This window comes from Chinchilla lanigera, unplaced genomic scaffold (assembly GCF_000276665.1).
Source record: "Chinchilla lanigera isolate Chin_1 unplaced genomic scaffold, ChiLan1.0 scaffold00005, whole genome shotgun sequence".
Lineage (NCBI taxonomy): Eukaryota > Metazoa > Chordata > Mammalia > Rodentia > Chinchillidae > Chinchilla > Chinchilla lanigera.
In genome coordinates, this window is record NW_004955406.1 from 25,481,388 (window position 1) to 25,490,714 (window position 9,327).

The 9,327-nt window shown below is 36.5% G+C and overlaps 1 pseudogene; it reads right to left on the reverse strand.

Annotated features, from left to right (window-relative positions):
* Nucleotides 1-5,392: 5,392 nt before the first annotated feature.
* On the reverse strand, nucleotides 5,393-6,577 carry LOC102014738 (annotated as a pseudogene).
* Nucleotides 6,578-9,327: the final 2,750 nt, after the last annotated feature.

Consider the following 9,327-nt stretch of genomic DNA (forward strand, 5'->3'; position numbering starts at 1 on the left):
TACATATTAAGTGATTTCTTTTACACAAGAAACCCAAAATATAAAGAGCAAAATAAAAGGTAAATATTGGGAGGTAGGGAGATAGATCTCTCTTAAATGGGAAATGGAGATCAAGAGATGAACAGAAGGGAGAGAAGAGAAGAGAATGAAAAAAAATTAAAATATGTACGTGTACTAACTTCCAATGAAGAATGTAATCATTATGTATGACAAACATACACTAATAAAAATGAAAACAAAAGAAGTCCTTAAATATTGCAGTTTTTTTTTAAAAACTGAATCTGGTCACTGTGTCCTAGAAGAATGAAAAACTACTCATATTTAGTTGGGATGTATCACCCCTTTCCCCCTCAGTTAATCTCACAGGTAATATCTTTTTCACCTCCAGGCTGGAAATAATTTTAGTCACTTACCAAAATTCTTCAAATGTTTCACACATTGTTTTAATGCATTCCAGAGTTTTATTTTTGGGTTTCCTCTCTTCCCTTGGCACGCATTTCTTTGTTTCCCTTTTTAAATCATGATCGCTGTGATACATTTCCCATCTGCCCTTCTATGTGCTCCAAACACTTAGCTGTAATGGCAACACTTAGCTTTTGTCCAGCCATCGCCAAGTACAGGGTATATCAGCTTCCGGTCATTTAATAGTTATTGTTTCCACTGTTGGCATATTAAGGATTGATACTGAAACATTAACAAGTGTATATGTCTATGCCAATAAGCACAAAGTGCCTCACTTTTCCAGTAAGACTCAAGAATGTATACTGTTCCTTTCGTGCTCCCACGAGCACCATCCTGGTTTGCAGCACTTAGCAGGGGCATGGGTTCCTCCACCTCTTCCTTCAGCCCGTCTCTCTGTCCCACCACATACATCTCTGCGGATTCCAAATGCACCTTTCCCCCATATGCTTCATCTGTCCCCACTGTAATCCAGATGCCTTGAATCTTCTTCTGGGGAAATGCAGGATCTTTATAAGACATCCCCTGTGAGTCATCTTTCTGTCTTTTTGCCCAAGTCTATTGTATTTTTCCCCAATGTGCCACAGGTGCATATGGTTCACCTTCTTCCCAGAGCAGATGTATAATGTTTTCACCTTCTGTTCTCCTATCATTGCTGTTTTACGTGTCCCTGGTACTCCTTTTCATCTTCCATGCTGCCTGGCTGTGTTATCTTTTCTCATTGCAAGCATCTATCAGTGTCACTTGCTGTAGGAGAGCAAACTGCTTCTCTTGTTTTAGGAGAATGGAAACATTTCTATTTCTACTGGTTCAGGCATGTTCACCTTTTTCTGAGTGCATAGAATTTGGTTTTACTTTTTGGCACTGTGTTAACTGTAATCTCAATATTCCAATAGGAACATGTTGTATTGAAAATTTATCTTCAAACACAATCCCAGGTTATCATTTCCTTTTCATTTACATTCATTATTGCATTAAGAAAACTCTTGTTCAGCATTTGCTACAAGCCAGGCCTAGAGCTAAATCCTGTGCCTGTCAAAATGAAGACAATGTAATGATGGTGCTATCATGTCCAGAACGGTATAATCTCATTTCTCCACTTTTGGAAAAAAGGAAAAACTTCTTAAACATTTTGTATCCATTAGAATGCAAAACAGAGCTCTGTACATTTATAACTAATGGTATAAATGTTATATAGATGTTTTTCTTTATAAAGTAGCTAGTCTGACATCTATTGAAGTCAGTATAACTGAGCTATGTTCTCTCACTGTGTACTGTGATGTTCTGGACCTTCAAAATTCCTCAATTCAATTTCTTTACTATCAGTAAAACATAGCAACACTTTAGTGAAGTAAATACTTTCCCCTATGTTGACCATATCAACAGATATGTGGACCATATCTGTTGGGTCCATTCACAGTTTTGCTTACAGTTTTTCCTTAAATCACCAAAATGTTTGCTTCTTATCCTCCATGATGTCCCTTATGGGTAATCATCTATAAGAATTATGCAATACGAATTATAGTCATTAACTTCTGTGTCTGCCAGTCTTCTACCAGTGTGCTTTCTTTCATAATAATTATAACTGGGAACATTGTAAATTTTCTTGTCTGGCACAGAAAATGTCTGTGAACACTGTCATTAGTCCCTTTAGTGCTGGAAGGAGAAGTGATTTTCTTTATAAATATTAAGTTTTTCTGAAATGTGGATCCTGATCAACTTTCATCTGTTTACTTGAGTTTGAGGTAAAGTATCTTGATTCTGTCCTGTGCTTAATTTTCCTTTCTTCTTTAGAATATGAAACCTTCAGCCTTTTTCTGTTTGATTACTAAACCAGGACATTGTTTATATTTCCTTCTCCAACTATTTATTAAGTAAATACAACGTGCTAAGAAATCTCCAACCATAAATAAATAAAGTCCCTACCTCATAAATCTTATACCTTAGACAGAAAATTAATAAGCAAAATTCATTTTACAGTATTAAGAATGGTAAGTATGTGCTTATGCAAAAATATCAGGGAGGAATAGTGGTAGGCAATGTATGGAGGAGCAGAAAAGTGTGTCTATGTGGAGCTGAAGAGGGATACGGCAGTTTGGATGAATCCCCACGTAGGCTTCATTGAGTTATCTTTGTGCCCCAATGACAGTGAAGTTAAATCTCCCATGTTGGTGTGTGAATGAAGGTGTCAAGTGAAGAGAGCAGGAATCTAAGTGCTCTGACCTGAAGGGTGAACTGATATGCTTAGAAAACTTGGAGGAAGTCCGTGGAACTAGAGGTGTCTCTTCTCACCTTGTACCTTCTTACCTGCAACACTATGTTGTCCTGTACTCTTTCACTTGTTGCTTCAGCAATGTTAAATAATTTTAATTTTGGCAAATGGTTCACTTCTCCTGTAAAACTACAGAAGATGGTGAGTTTTAATATTCATTTTTTTTAAAGTGACGCTCTATCTTCTCTTGTCTTGGTAGCCCATTTCCTTTGATATTTCTTTAGTTTTAATTTTGTGAATCTCTTACTCTTTGATTTCTTCCATTATTTATGGATTCTGTACTTTTCTTTTTTAAAATGTCTGAAATACATTTATTTTCTAATACATTATCAGCATATTATTTTTTACTCTTTGAATACTGAATTGTCTTGGCAATCTAAAAAATCATTTATTCAATAAATATTTAAAATAAAAGTTATTTATTTGTCCATGTAGGAAGGACTAACGTAAATACACAGAAAGTACTGGGGGCACAACAATCTGGACTGGACCAGCCAGAAGAGAATTTGGAGGAATTAGAATTTTATTGATGTAGTCAAACTTTAAAGGGTTGCTAATCTTTGGATTGCTTAAAAAGATAAGAGAATGCTGAACACTACAATCTTTTTCTTACAGTTTAGGCAGAACAATTCAGTTTTGGAGAGAATCTGAACAGAAGTGATTCAGAAATCTGACCTGACCAATCAATGTTACAAGCCTCTGATCTATTTCAGTACAGAGGAAAAAAGAAAAGAATATCTGAAAAGTGGTTCTTAGTGTTCCTCAAATGAGGAGAATCCCTACGAAGGATTGCAGTGAAATATTTCAAGTGGTATAGAAAATGTACACAGAGCCAATGGTCACTGATAAGTAGAAGAGAGGAGGACAATTTAAGTATATCTTTCTATGGATAAAAATCAAAAGGCAGTTATCTGTCTCAGTTCATGAAATCAGTGGTTAATATGTTCTACAAAGCTATTTAGTTTTTGATTTAACCATAGAAGACTGAGAAGGTACTACACAGCAGACTAAAGGCTTTTAAGCTTTGAGATTTAGTGGTAAACATTATCTTTCCTCAAATGGATATTAGGTTCTCTGGAGAGAACCACACACTAAAGACATAAACAGGGAAGCAAAGGGAGTGCTTTAAAGAAATTAAATAGTGTAATGTGACAGAAAAATAGATGAGGAAGGAAGACAACTAATTTGTGTAGTCAAGAAGCTACGTCTTAATGTTGAGAGGAAGTCAGTCACATGAACATCTGGGAAGGGAAGCATATTTCAAATAAGAGGAGAGGCATACAGGCCGAACTTAGTGAAAAAATGGCTGAGATTTATCTTACACATGGAAAGAAAGCTCACTGGTCAGGTGGAGATTAATAGAAGAGATCTGAGAGGTAGACTTGGACAAGCCATGCAGAGGCTTGCTGGCCGTGATAAAGTACTTACTGATCATTGGGTATGCTCCTTTGTGAAGTGTTGGTTCAATACTTATTTTTGTAAGTACGTTTTTCTTATAATTATCATTTTTGGAGACCCTACAACTTCTTAAATTTGAGGCTGGATAACTTTCACCAATTGTATAATTGTATAAAATTTACAAACCAGTTCTTTGAATATTGCATCTCTTGAATTCTCTTATCTGACTCTGGATTATTATTGCATGCATTTCAGATTTATTCACCTTATCCCATCAGTTAAGGTTCTTTTTTTCTTTTTTTCTTTTTTTTTTTTTTTTTGGTACCAGGAGTCAAACTCAGGACCTTGTGCTTGCCAGGCAGGTGCTGTGCCACTGAGCTGTATACCCTGGCCCTGAATTTGTCCCATCTGTGCCATAAATTGTCTTCCAAAGTTTTAAATTTAGTTTGCAAGTTCTTTAGCAGTTTTCTTTTTTCTTTTCTCTACTTTTCTTTTATTTTTTAAAGTTATATATATATATATATATATATATAAATTATTTGAAAAGATATATATATCTTTGAATATATATATATCTTTCAAAAAAAAAATATATATATTTGAAAAAATGGCACAGCAGAAGGGAGTGCAATCATGGAAATGCAGGCCCTTAAGAAGCAACATTATTATGATGAACTCCTTTAAAAGGGTATCATTTCTATCAATGATATCACAGGCTAAATTATATTTTATGCCACCTTCAAGTAACAGTTGAGGCAGTAGAATGCAGAGGCATCACAGTGAGTCCCACTTAATACAGATAACGAGACAGACAAACACTTCTACAAGCTGTTTTCTTTTTGTAATTGCCAGTTACATATAGTTCTAATCCACATCTTAAAAATGAAGGGTCATACGCTAAAGTCAACACATATTCCTAGCATTTCAGTCTAAGCATGTCCAGTCTAAACTTGGAGGAAGTCCGTTAACTGGAGGTGTCTCTTCTCACCTACAATTGGAATCAATTACAAGGCATGGCCTAACAGACACTAGGGTTAGGTACTTTTTACAGGCATTAAACTTCATCTTGCACACTAAAGTCATACATACAGTGCAAAGTTGGGGCTTTTGTATTTGCATTTATTCTTTAACTTTTAAAACACTACTACAATTGAATATTGAAACAAAAACAATAGCAAGCAGTGAGCATGTGATGATTATAGTCCTTCATGCATTCACGACTGCACATTCAATGCCAGCAGTGAGTACTACTCACTGGCCCCATTAAGAGGTCTGACACTGAACACCACCTCTGGGGTGATGTTCCTAATCCTCATAGGCTTCTCCATTATAATGGTGCCTTCTTTCTTGGTTTGGATCAAAGTTCTACCTGATCCATTTCATCAGTCTCTCCTTCTTATTTACTCTTGGGTAAGAGGTTTTCTAGCAGAGTTTATTAGGAGAGAGAAAACTGTTTTCAGGAGTTTACCTTAAGGCTGATAATTACATGACGCTTTTCATATGGTCTACAATAAATTGGCATGGCTTCATTAGGCACATACTCCAGTTCTTCATTCTGCACAATCTGACCTGGATGAGAGGTGATGACTATGGCTTGGTTGTCAAGAGTGGGTATTGGGTTTTGGAAGCCACATAGTGCTTCAGCCAGCTGTATATCCATATACTTGAAAAGGTCTTCTCCTCATCGAGTAAAAACAGCATGGTCTTTCTGATCTAACACAATGATAATGTCTCCTGGCTCCAGTCCTGGTTCTTGGTCTCCTTCACCATGGAATGTTATCTTCTGGCCATCTTTCATGCCTTTGTCAATATGAACCTCTAGAATCTTCTTCTCTCTAGCTATCTTCCTTCAGTTGCAGCTTTTTCATCTATCTTTAGGGCTGATGTGTTCCTCATGGCCGCGGCACTCCATACACATAGACTAAATTTGCTGAACCATTCCAGGTCCTATCTGATGAATTCTTATCTGCATTCCAGTACCTCCACAGTTGGGACAGCACTCCAGAGCTCCTTTCTTACCACCTCGCCTTCATATTTGTCACAAATCACATTCTTTTCCAGAGCCACTTTCCCTGTGGCACCATTATATAAATCTTCTAAGGTACCTGAGAACTGGCACACCACAGTTTTACCTCTCCTTTCTCTCTGCATCCTTCCTTCTCCTCCAAAATACATATCAAAGACCTCCACAGGGGAGCCAAAACTGCCACCTGCTCCTCCCTCCTTAATCACCTGTTCTCCTCCTTGTCATATAATTCCCTTTTCTTGGCAACTAAAAGAACTTCATAAGCTTGAGAAATGTGTCTAAACTTTTCTTTCATTTGAATTCTTATCAGAGTGGTACTTCCTGATAATGGTATACCATTTCCTATAAGCCTTTTTCAGTTCTTCTTGGGTGGCACTGGGTTTGACCCCCAAAACATCGTAGTAAGTGGTTTCTTTCACCATTTTCTACAGGCGGTGAGGGGGCTGGTCCAGAGTAGGGGAGGCAGTGAGGAGTCCATAGCCATGTGTGGGTCGAGCAGCCACTACTCCACCACCTCTCAGCATGATCTGGAAAGTTCCATTTTTTAAGACAGTAAAAAATAATTTAAAAATTAGAAATGATACAGAATTTCAAAAAACAAGATGATATGAATTCAACAATGGTTGTTATATTACATATAGTTGTCTTCAAAGTAGTTGTTCGGATTACCAGATATAAGCATGCAAAATTGATCAAATTATTAAGCATTAAGTGTTCCTTTCAATAAACCAATAGAAGCTAGCAGTATAGTTGTCTTAGCTATCTTGCATATATATTTTTTGCATTCCTTCTTTCTGCCTTTTCTCCTTTCCCTCATCCCTGTTGTTCTTTCTTTTTGCACAGTTTCTTTCCCTTTCACAATATCTATTGAACCTTTTGGATTTTATTTACTCTTTCAGGTTCTTACACGAGGGAGACAATATGATCTTTACACATGCGGGTCTGATTTATTTCACTTATGAGTATGGTATCTAGTTGCATCCATTTACCTGTAAAATCCTCAAATTTATCTTTCTTTATTGCTGAATAAAACTTCATTGTATAAAAATACCACATCTTTTTTTTTTCCATTCCTCTGCTGATGGGCATTTGAGTTGTTTCCAAGATTTGCCTATTACAAATTGCACTGCTATAAACATGGGTAAATATATAATGCTGTGGTATGATGTTTCACTTCTTCTGGAAAAATATGCAGAAAAGGACTAGATGGGTTGAATGGGACCTCTAATCCCAGTTTTTTGAAGAATCTCCAGACTGATTTCCACAGTGGTTGTAACAATCTACACTACTACCAACAGTGGATAAGTGTTTCTTTTTCCCCACAGCCCCTACACCATTTCTTATTGGTTAATTTCTTCATGGTAACCATTCTTCCTAGGGTGAGATGGAAACTCAGTGTTGTTTTAACTTCCATCTCTGAAATGACTAATGATGTTAAACTTTTTTTTTTTTTTTTTTTTTTTTGTCTTTTTTGAGACTGAGTCTTGCTGTGCAGTTCAGGCTGGCCTTGAGCTCACTTTGTAGCCCAAGCTGGTCTCAAACTCACAACGATCCTCCTGCCTCAGCCTCCCAAGTACTAGGATTACAGGTGTATGCCACCACGCTGGGCTAAAAAAACCATTTTTTTTGATACTGGGAATCAAACTCATGACCTTGTGCTTGCTAAGCAGGCGCTTGTACCACTGAGCTATATCCTCACCCTTGAACATTTTTTTATATATTTATTTGCCATTTGTATTTCCTCATCTGAGAAGTGTGTATTCATCTCAGATGCCCATTTTTGGATTGGGTCTTTGATTTTGGGGGCCTGATTTCTTTTAATTCTTTCTATGTTCTAGATGGAAGTCCTTTGTCTGATGGACACTTGGCTAATTTTTTTCCGCAATTCATAGATTTTCATTTTAGTCTGCTGGTAATTTCTTTGTACATGCAGAACTTTTCAATAAGATGAAATCCCAGTTGTTGATTCTTTGGAGTATTTCCCGTGCAGTTTGGCTTTTGTTCATGAATTATCTGTCTACCCCTATGTTTTAAGATTTATGCCTATTTACTCTTTCAGTAGATTTAGTGTTTCTGTTTTAATATTTAGATCTTTCATCCATTTTGACTTTAGTTTAGTGCATGGTGATAGACATGGGTCTAGTTTTAGTTTTTAGCTTCTGGAAAGCCAGCTTCTCCAGGCACATTTATTAAAGAGGCTATCTTTTTTTCCAGTGAACATTTTTGGCTCCTTTGTCAAAGATAAGGTGCCTGAGTGTGTTTTTGCTTGTGTCTGAATCTTTTAGTCTGTTCCATCTATCCTCAGGTCTGTTTTTCCATCAGTACCATGTTGATTTTATCACAGTAGCTTTGTAGTATAATTTCAAGTCAGGGATTGTGATGCCTCCTGCCTTGCCTTTCTTGCCCAGAATTGCTTTTGCTATTCTGGGTCTCTTCTGAACCCAGATGAATTTTAGGAATGTTTCTCTAGATCTCTGAGGTATACTAATGGTATTTTGATCGGAATTGCATTGAATCTGTAAAACAATTTAGGGAGTATGGCCATTTTCTCAATGTTGGTTCTTCCTATCCATGAGCAAGGCATATCTTTCCATTTTCTGAAATCTTCCTCAATCTCTTTTTCAGAGTAGTGTAATTTTCACTGTATAGATCTTTTACTTCTTTTGTTAAATTGATTCCAAAGTATTTCAATTTTTTGGGTGCTATTGTGAAAGGTGTGGCTTCCCTAAATTCTCTTTCAGTGTGTTTGTTTTTTGTGTACAGGAATGCTATTGATTTTTAAATGTTGACTTTTTATCCAGTTATGCTACTGAATTTGGTTTTTAAATCCACAAGTCTTCTGGTGGAGCCTTTGGGGTCTTCTATGTAAAGTCATGTCATCTGCAAATAGTGATAATTTCACTTCTTTCTTTCTTACCATTATTCTTTTCATTTCTCTCTCTTGTGTAATTTCTCTGGCTAATGTTCCTAGCACTGTATTGAACAGGAGTGTTAACAGTGGACATCCTTGTCTTCTTCCTTATATCCATTTCCATGTGTTTATGGAATTTTTGTGATTTCTTTTGTCAGTGATTTTCAGTTTCATTGCACTGTGCCTGACAGTGTGCATAGGATAATTTCAACTCCTTTGCACATACTTAAGCATGTTCTATTTGCTAGTATATGGTCTATT